We start from the raw sequence: 9,916 nt of genomic DNA on the forward strand, positions 1-9,916 counted from the left end.
ACAGGAGCCAGCAGTGCTGAGGATACTGCGTCTCACAGGACTAGACTGCGATCTTGCACACATTCTGTCTATTTTATTCCCTGGCTTAGGGTTGGGATAGCCCACATACGTGACTCCAGATGCTAGCAATATAGAGTAAACTGAAAGCAGAGTTGGGCCAAAATGTTCTCTTTGGACTTCTTTGGGAGTATGGGAAAGTACAGATTGAGATTCAGGGTGTAAACTTTCCCAATGGAAAGACTGATACAGTCAGTGCGATTTCTAGGCGGAGGGAGAAGGCTGGAGAAAACCTGTTCCCCTCCAGCGTATCTGCGGCATGATGCAAGCAGCCACACTTTCTAACCCGGCATCAGAAATTCTGCCTAGGATGCCGTGTACGTTACATCGCTGAAAGGAGAATAACACAGTATTGATGTCCAACTATGTGGGCCTTAACCTTTTAGCCCCCAGGGACCGCTGGGAGTTTTGTCTGAAAAGCGCCCGTAGGGTCAGGGCACAAATTTGCAGGTGCAAAATAGCATTTGCAACTACAGATCACAAAGGTGCAAATGTCACGTTCTGGTCTTTTGCTCTGCCATCCGCCAGGCTGCAGGCAGAAAGCCGGGTGCTGCGCAGAGCTCCGGGAAAACCTGTGATCCTAATTGTTTAATAACATTCCAGTCAAAGGATGTATGTCCTCCTGCTTCTGTGGTGTGCATTTTCATTTTCTGGCTGGGCTCGGACACCGCCTCTTTCTGACAGTTTCTCAAGTCACGACCTTCAGAGTCTGCATGTGGCTTCTCTTTCTTTCTGCATCCAGCCTAGAGATTTTACAAACCTCCCACCGAGAGGGACGGATTATTTTAGATTGCACTGACACCTGCGTTCTTTTACCTTTCTGTGTTCCCAAAGAGCTGTAATATTTACCAACAAGAATCGCTTCTCAATCTAATCCAGTTCACATGAATATCACATGAGGCTACCTCCTGCAAGAGGCAGCCTTAAGATGTAATGCATGTTTTTGTGCTTACCATCTTCCTTCCCTTGTCCTTATTTTGCCTTCAAGGGGGCTGCCTGTGTGAGAAGGGCGAAAAGACATGGGCCTTGGAGTGCAGACCTGCCTGAATTAACTTAACAGCAAGTACAGCTGAATATTTGCTATCCAGAGAGCATGCAGTACAGTGATTGCATTTATTAAACACGTCAGGGTAATTTCCAAACTCCAGCACTGCCACAGCGCTGTGAGAGAAGGCTTGTATTGCTGTACGCGCCCAGCTTGTCTGCCAACATGTCTACCCATTCTGCAGGTGTATGAGTTACAGCCCAAGGCAAAAATATCCATGCCTTCCCCAAAGATCTCATGGTGCTTCTGCAGGCCAGATGGTTCCAATTTGAGGCCTACGCTCGGTGATGTAGCTGTATTGAGTTTCTTCCCTGAAACCAACAAAACCTGCTTTAGCATTTTGCTTGGATTAAAATATTTGTCCCTTTTTTCACAGGGCAGAAGAGGGACTCCTGAAGCCACTGAAGGAAGGAAATCATTACAGGGTTCTACAGAAGTAGGTCATGTGCTACAGCTGCTCATAGTTTAAGAGGAAGAAACATGGGACCTCAAACATGGAACATGACTCCTTCAAAATGCTTGAGAGCAACCCAAGAAAAACATCCTCAGAGGCTTATTTAATAAACATTATCTATAATAGTCTCAATGTGTGCTCATGTTTCCTTAGGAGTTTGCACCTACTTCCCAGAGCTAACAAGATTCCAAAATAGAGCGCAGAATAATTTAATGAAAAGGATTTAATAGTTTGTGTTAAAGCTAATATGGTCCATTAGGAGCTGTCATTTTATAAACAATGAAGATATGTTACCCTCTCTATTGCCGTAAAGCCATTCCAAGCAGGGTTTGTAAACAGTCAGTAATGATCTATAGAACATGCACAAAAGACAATTAGAGCCACATTTGAAAAATGTGCTTTCCCTCCCATTTGATTTCTTTTTAAGTAAACCTAAGAGGAGCATATATGTATGGAGATGGATAAATGCATAGCATAAAGACCGCATATATATATATATGCGTGTGTATATATATGTATGCATATGTGGATTTCATTAGCAATCATACAATGTTCATTATCTTAAAAGCACTGCTATTTCCACAGCTCAAAAAATGCCTAAAGTGATCTGTTAAATCAACTGAAAAGTTTTTAATTATAATCAAAGTGTCACTTCACTGTGCCTTTTATTTCCCAGCAAACTAACATTTTTGTGAAGACTCAACCTGCTTTCTTTAACAACTGTGAGCACAAAAGATTATAGACCGAACTAGTGCCCATTTCAATGTGCAGAGGTGTTTTTTTCTTCACGATGAGACTTAATATAATGGTAAAACATGTACATAAGTGAAAAAAGGGACTCTCCAAGGCTTGGGGCTCCTTATGCTTGGTGCCGTTTTCCATCAGTGTGATCCCAGAGGATGGCAACACTGTTGTAAGCCCCAGCTTAAAGCAGCCTGAGAAGGAGAGGGACGGAAGAGCTGCCCAGCCCAGGTCCCCCCCTCCCCACACCCCCATTTTTTGGAAGCCAGGCAAGAATGAAGTATGAGAGAAATCAGACCTAACGACTACAGGGGAGTTACTTCTGGTGTACAGTGAGGTAAGTGTTTGGAAAATCAGGTCCATAAAGTGCCTTTATTCCTTATTACTACATGATCTAGAAGCAGATGAAATAGTCAAAAGATGACTAACTTGGTAAAAGAAAATGGATACAACCTTTTATTTATAAAGTGAACTCCTCATTAAAAAGGAGCAGCTTTTTCAAACAACATTTAGATTCTTACTCAAGAAAACAGGCAAGAAGGAAACTTCAGACTGAGGTCATTCTGTTACACATTTACCTTATAAAGATTTATCTGAGCTACTTCTGTGAGGTTTGTGCAGTGTCTTAGGACTACCAGGTGCTTGAAAGCCAGGTATATGGAAATCCTACTAAAAAGCTGAGCAGAGACATGTATAAAGAAGTAGAATCAAACCTGGGTAAGCAATTGCAGCAAGTGTTAAACAATCTTTTGGGGAGGTTTGATTATTCAGTATATTTTCTCCTTCTTTTTATAAATTGTCCATCATTATTTGAAGATAGGGTTGGGCTGAGATTGAACATGGAAAAAGACAAGAGTTCCTACTTGAAATCCCCTATAAACTGTAAGCAGAATGAGGCAATATGATCTTTTTCTTCACATGACAGCAACACCAAAAAATTACAGGGAAAAAAACCCGAACAATGTGCTGTTTGGTTATTCCCTTCTTTCCTATAGCATGTTTAATTTCTCAGGTGAATAAGAAAGGAAACAATTTTACATCTATATTCTCAACTACTGTCAATGGGTTTCATTGAAATTAGTATTACTGATTTACAGCGCTGCCTCGGCTGGCTTCATGACAGCACACTTAAGAGACTCAACCCAGTTTCCTTGTTGGTCAATGGACATTTTTTTAGATATTTTTAAAGGGAACTGCACTGAGTCTGATCTAGCATTAAATCCATGTCTGAGATTATTCAAATCTGCTGCTCAAGTGCTAGGGAAAACTGAAAAGAATTCACAAACCACCCTAAACAGGAGAGACATTTGTAGCATGAAATTACTTTGTCAGTTTATACTATAATTGTCACAGGGATAAAAGCACAAGTCAGTTGTTTTCTAATAGAAGACAACCAAACAAAACTAATGCCAACGGACAAAGGTAGAGCCTAGCTGAAGAAGCTGAGCGGACGTGTGAAGTCTGAGGATGCATCTGAGCACCCAGCGTTCTGGGATTCATCTAACTAAACACAGATGCTTCCAGCCGAGATGTTTACATCGCTTAAGGCTCCTTTTGAAGTCAATACAGAGAAATAGGCATTTCTAGGAGGTACGTATTCATCATCTCCTAGGGCTGACATCTGCATCTGACCAGATGAATTGAGTCTTCAAAACACCTATTTTCCTCTGTTGACGTTGAAGGGATCCAGGGAATCTGCCTCATGTGTCAAGGTATACAGGAGAAATGTCTGAAGCTAAGGACTGGAGGAGCCCATCCCAAAGTCTACAGAACTACTGTTGCAATTCAGACAAAGGATACAGAAGCATATTGCGCCGCTTCACGTCCTTTGAGGTGGGGAACATCTAGATTTTACTGGTCCTGGGTTTCTGTTGTACCATTGTTACTGGTCTTGACCCAGACAGATAATGGGTATGATGGACTTGTTTTAAGATTGCTGATATTTGCAGTATATTTGTGGTATATTGCAGTGTTTATATCTTTGGCTTGGTGAGCGCAGAGCCAGTCTCATAGTTTCAAACATAATTTAAAAAATTCCTGCTACCTGATGGTTCTTAAATTAAAATTATTAAGAAAGAGGTAATTTTAGGGTTTTACCCAAATGGATGTGTTTCTAATGTTTACTTACTTTTGAAAATTTCCTTACGGCTGGAGAGGACTGAAAGAGGGGATGCAGGATGGGAAAAGAGATTTCTGTGTTCGCATTTGCTTTGATTTCGAGGAAAATTTCAGTGCTTAGATTTCTTCCTTCCCACGTAAAAGAAGAGAAAACAAAATATTGGTACCAGGGACAGGTGCCTCTAATGTATTCTTGTCAGACATGCTGGGAACAGGAGAGCTTTATTTTTGAAATACTACTGTTAGCTACGTTACGTGGAGGTCTTGTTAGCGGTAAGCAGCAAATTGGTGTTTAGCGATGCAGGTGACAGCACTTATTAATTTGGGGGAAAAGGAAAGAAATCTCCAAATTCTCAGGGAGACAGGCATAGTCTTGTATGTCAATATGAGGAATTTATGCAAGCATTCTCTCATTCTAATGAGGCAGAAAAAGCAGTACTGCAGAGACAGTAGTAAAATAACAGCTTACGCCCTGATTCAGGAAACATGTACTTAAGCCATCTTTATGCAGGACAGCACTTAATCCTCTGCTTAACTTTGATTTACATGGGTGCTTATGTGGTATCTCGGGTAGGGATGACTAAAGACTGGGATGAGCAGTGCCTCCGTTAATAACAAACTCAGCTCTGCATTCATCTAGTAATAATAATAACAATAATAGTAATGACAATAAATTCCAGTTAGGTAGCTACTTTCATTTCAATAGATCAAGTATAAAGCTGTAGAAACACTAATGGTTTAAGGCTCCCTGCATTCCCAAGCTGGGAGGAGGTTTGGTCATTCTTCTTTGGTGGCAGGGCACCTAAGGATGCCCGGTGTGAGCATCACACCGCTACGGTGTTTAAGATGAAGAGAGCAATGAGCCAGTCAGCCTGCTGGGTCTCCAGCAGCTGATTCCCAGTAAGCTCACTAGGCAGTCCGAACAAACTGCAAAAAGTGAAATCTCCTGTCCCCAAAGACAGTCTGTGGCAGAATGCAGAAATATTGGAGTGTCCTGAGCCGCCCAGGCTATCGTGCAGTCACAAGAACATCCTTTCCATTGTCATCATCTAATAACATACAAAGGGGAATTTAATTTAATTTACAGACTCCCATCTGAAACAAAAGCACTGAAATTTGTATCACCAGTGCAAATTTTTTCTTTTAAAACAAACCGATTTGGAAAGAATAGAAGCATGAGATATGTCTGGTTTCTTGTCTGGGTTACACTCCAAAGTTTGATGATCACACCCAGATGACTAAAATAATGAAGGTGATAGATTAGTGTATTGACGCATAATCACTGTCTAGCCTGCAAAACTTATGAGCTGCATGATTTTGAGAACAATTACTTGTAATTAAAGCAACACTGCTCCCCCCCTCAAAGAAATATTTTGTGGATAACACCAATTAATTACATTTTTCAATGAGAATAGCTCTTAAATGCCTGTGCTGCTATTTATTTCTGACCACATACAGAATTCTGAAGAGATATGAATTATGTATTGTTTAGCAGTATTACTTTGGGTTTGGGATTGTAAAAAATACTTCCCTCTTTTTTGATAGCATCTCTTGAATGAATTAAAAGCTAACCACTTCCACAGGGTGAGGATATGAACTGACTCTCATAATGATGAAAGAGAGTTTTTAGCCAGCCAAACATTGTCTGATGAAGTCAATATATCTATCCAGCTTAACTATCTGCTTATTTGTTTCTTTTTGATTTTCCACACCCTTCAAAGATAGATTTGGTGAACCTAAAAGGCAACTTCATGCCCTCAAAGAAGAAATCTACCATTGTGTTAACTATGTGTTACTACATTTGCTTTTAAAAAGCCAGAACATGTCTTTTTTTCAGACTAAAACACGGTGTAGGTTTTCCTTGCACTGAAGTTGCGGTATAGGGTTATAGCTGATCTCAATATTAGAATATTGCGGTGAGAAAAGGTTCTTGCAGTAGAGTAGCTCTACATGTTTGAGCGATTAATTTAAACATGAATTAAAAACTGAGCTTGGCATCTGAATCCTGGCCTAGTATTTGAAACCTCACGTAGACTTGAAAGAGCTGTATGAAACAAAAGAGGATAGGAACCATCCACGGTTTGTTTTTTCTAAAACTGCAGCTTTACCTCACTGATTCTGTGAAAATAAACTCTACAGTCCATCTCTAAGTGAAATAAAATACAAAGCCTGAGCTTTATTCTAAGAGATGTTGTGCGTATGCAATTCCCATTAAATCTTTTCCGCCCCTTCTCCCCTTCCCTAGTTACCACCGAAGCCTCTAAAAAATTGGGTTTGGTAACCACATCTATCTGACACCTTTCCTTCTGGCAGCTGTGGTTCCCTGAAGAGACAGATAGGTCTCACTCTCTCTTCTGCTTCGAAACAGTGAGTTCGCACTTCCTAAAAATGGCCAGGCTTCTTCTGATAAATCTCTTCCCAGGTTGGTATCACTGGCAGCCACACAAAGTAGTTTTTTTTCCCAGAACCTATCTCCTGTGTGAATTGCCATCCTCATCTTGGTAAGTGCTCTGCAGAACGCAGCCACGGTGGCTGCCAAGAGAGGAGCAAGGACTGGCCTCCTCCTGCCTTCCCAGCTTGCTCCTGCCGCCCTGAAATTCTGGCTCCATCGACGCATGGAAAAGAGAAGCATCCTCTGAAAATGCCCATGTACCCAACAGGCATATGAGCAGCTGTACCCAGAGAAAAGCATGTTTAATGCATCATATATACCACACATGCCCCGGGAACAGAAAGCAAGACAGAATTCCCTTTAAAATCAGTCAGCACTCTCAGCAGAGAAACTTGTCCACATAACCACACACTCACTTGTGAGTGGTAAAGACTGAAATCATGGCCTTGCATCGTTTGTGTTTTTCTGATCTGTCACACCGAGGTCTCTGCAGCAGCTCAGCCACCCAAGGAACGGCATGCGTTGGCACACAGACTTTTTCGTGACCCACAGAAACATTCTCCGTGTCTGTTTTGGCAGCTGGGCGTAACTCAATCTGCCATGGTATCCACGCTTAGACAATTCTACGAGTAAGCGAAACGGCTACTGTTTTCATCTTACTATGTTTTTCATAGTATCTGGATGTTGAAATAACACTGCCAAAAAATTGACATCTTCTGCTTTGACAATGGTTGCTCCTGATCGTACACAGTAATACATGATCTCAGGCACAGCGAGGGGCCCAAGCCTCGGCTCTCCGATGTGTCAATCAATGCTCAGCACCTATCAGGCACACACACACGCTGCCGCTAGCCAGCAAGTTCAAGCACCTCCGCTTGAAAATAGCTGCAGCGATGCTGGAAAAGGAGGCATGTTTTCCAGAATGTTGTGAACTTGTGAAAACAATTCTGCAACTGAAACTGAGAATAGCCTTCGCAATCGCTACCCCTTCTCAGGCAGCCAGCTCACTCTTGGGTGCTATAAATACACAGTAATAAACCGTACCAAGAAACCATGATACAGTAATGTTACAGTAAATTCTGGTGGAATTGCTTTTGAGGTGCACCAGCCTGTGAAGGAGGAAGAGAAATGGGAGACACTCGCATGTTCGAGGGAATGAAGAGGAAATACCTTCGCAACCTCATTTCCCTACCTCTGAACACAGCTCTCCTGTACTTTGTCTGTAGCCTATGGTGCCCTGGCAGCCCATTCATGCATAGAAAGACTTGGCAGAACACATGGTTACCCTTACACTGAATTCTTTCGCCATGTGTGTTTAATATATCTCTGTGATCTGATTCAAGTAGAGCAGATTTGAATACCTCATTATACGGAGACCAATATGTCTTCATACACACAGTAATTATATTGTTCATTCTGATGTTAGAACACTGGATCTCTTGCTGAAAGTCAGAGGACTCGCATACATTTTTCAGTCACTTAGACATAAGTGACTACGGTGACATTCAAATTCTAAACAAACTGCTAATGAGCTTCCCCACTTCTTTTTTTTTTTTTTCTTTCTCCCCAAAAGCAGATTTCTCCACCTCTGAGAGAAACAGGATGGAAGAGCTTAAATGAGAAGACGCACGCACATGACTGCAGTCTAAGGAAGAGAAGCCCATTTCTCAGCCAGTGTGAACTGCCAGAGCTGTGTTGGCTCCTTGGGGAGAGGGGAAAAGGCAGGAGAAGCAAGGGGATGGAAACACTTTAACCACACTTCAGATGTCTACCTTTGTACTTAGATTTTGTAACGAAGATTTATCTAAATCTTAGCAAGTGAGTGTTTTCCCCTAATGGAAACACGGGCTGCAGTCAGTCATTTCTTTCCTTTCTGTGCTCCACTACTTTCTTATTTTGTAGCAGCCTTTTTGTTTTGATAATGCAAGTTGTACTTGCGATGCTAGTTAATGTGTACTCTTCGGGGTTCCCAAACAATGTCTGGGAGTGCTTTAGAATTACAGGAACACTCTGGACATAGACATACATAGGATAGACTGGCAAGACAGACACCACCTTATGTGACCAGAAGTGAGTTTTGCAGTTTAAAGAACATGCCTGTGACCGTCATAGTGACTAGCGCGGGAGCACCCTTTGAGCAACGTCCCTTGGATGTGACCTGTGGTGCGCCCACAGGTGATGCCTCGGGCAGGCTGCAGGCGTTCAGAGCACTCAGCGCCCAGACTCCGCTCCCTCCATCACCACCTACGGATATAACTCCCTGGTTTAGCATTACCCTATAAAGATCTGTAGCCTTTGGGCCGTAATTGCTTGGCAGTCTTCTTTTCTTCCCTTCCAGTACCTTGATACTTGAGGTCAGGCGTTGAAATGCCACTTGGGTGTCTGGGACCTCAGTGTTAGCAGCTGGCTTTCACTCCAGTTCCCAAACCATTTACTGTGGGGGTCTGTATTCACTCAGAGTTCACTGTGACATTCATACCCTTATTATTATCCTGTGTTAATTAAATTTCATATTGTTCTTAATTGTGTGCGTGGCCCCTGGGACAATGTGAAGGATTCATTATTGAAAAGATAGAGTTTTATTTAGTGCAGAATTCAGTGCTAAGAAAGACCTCACTTCACCTACCCGGGGAAAAATAGAAGCAATAGAAGGGAAATAGCTGCTGGCATATTAGTCAAGAGCAAAACCAGAGGGCAAGGCTGAAAGAGGCAAGACCAGAAGTGTAAGAATAAGAGAAATTAAGAATTTAAGGACATGTGTTTAAATTCAACCTTAGACTAAAATGCACTAATAATATTATGTGGCATCCCACTTGTTTTTTGCCAATGTTGTATCTTACGAGAAAGTTTCTAATGTAGAATTTACTCCATTTTCAGCCACAAAATGATTCAGCTGTGGGAAGGAAAGGCATGCAACAGGGTGACTGACTGCACCTGTGTGGCTCGGAGCATGCGTACGGAGCCAGGCAGCGATAACGTGCCCCCTATCCCTCTCCCACCTCGGGGGCTGCAGAGGCCATCTGTGGGCATAACTCTGGGCCTCTTGCTTGCTGGTCTGATCCTCCACTATACTGAATTTCTTTCCACTTTCTGTGGGGAAAAAAAAAAA

The 9,916-nt window shown here is 42.2% G+C and overlaps 1 long non-coding RNA gene across 1 annotated transcript in view; it reads left to right on the plus strand.

Moving 5' to 3' along the window:
• The window catches only part of LOC126052952 (uncharacterized), a 36,067-nt gene extending 34,420 nt beyond the window's left edge, over positions 1–1,647 (plus strand). Inside the window, exon 3 of the long non-coding RNA XR_007510197.1 lies at positions 1,479–1,647. This is a non-coding gene — a long non-coding RNA (uncharacterized LOC126052952). The remainder of the gene's footprint in view (positions 1–1,478) is intronic.
• The last annotated feature ends 8,269 nt before the right edge of the window (positions 1,648–9,916 follow it).

The sequence above is a fragment of the Accipiter gentilis genome, chromosome 31 (assembly GCF_929443795.1).
Source record: "Accipiter gentilis chromosome 31, bAccGen1.1, whole genome shotgun sequence".
In the NCBI taxonomy this organism is placed as follows: Eukaryota; Metazoa; Chordata; class Aves; order Accipitriformes; family Accipitridae; genus Astur; species Astur gentilis.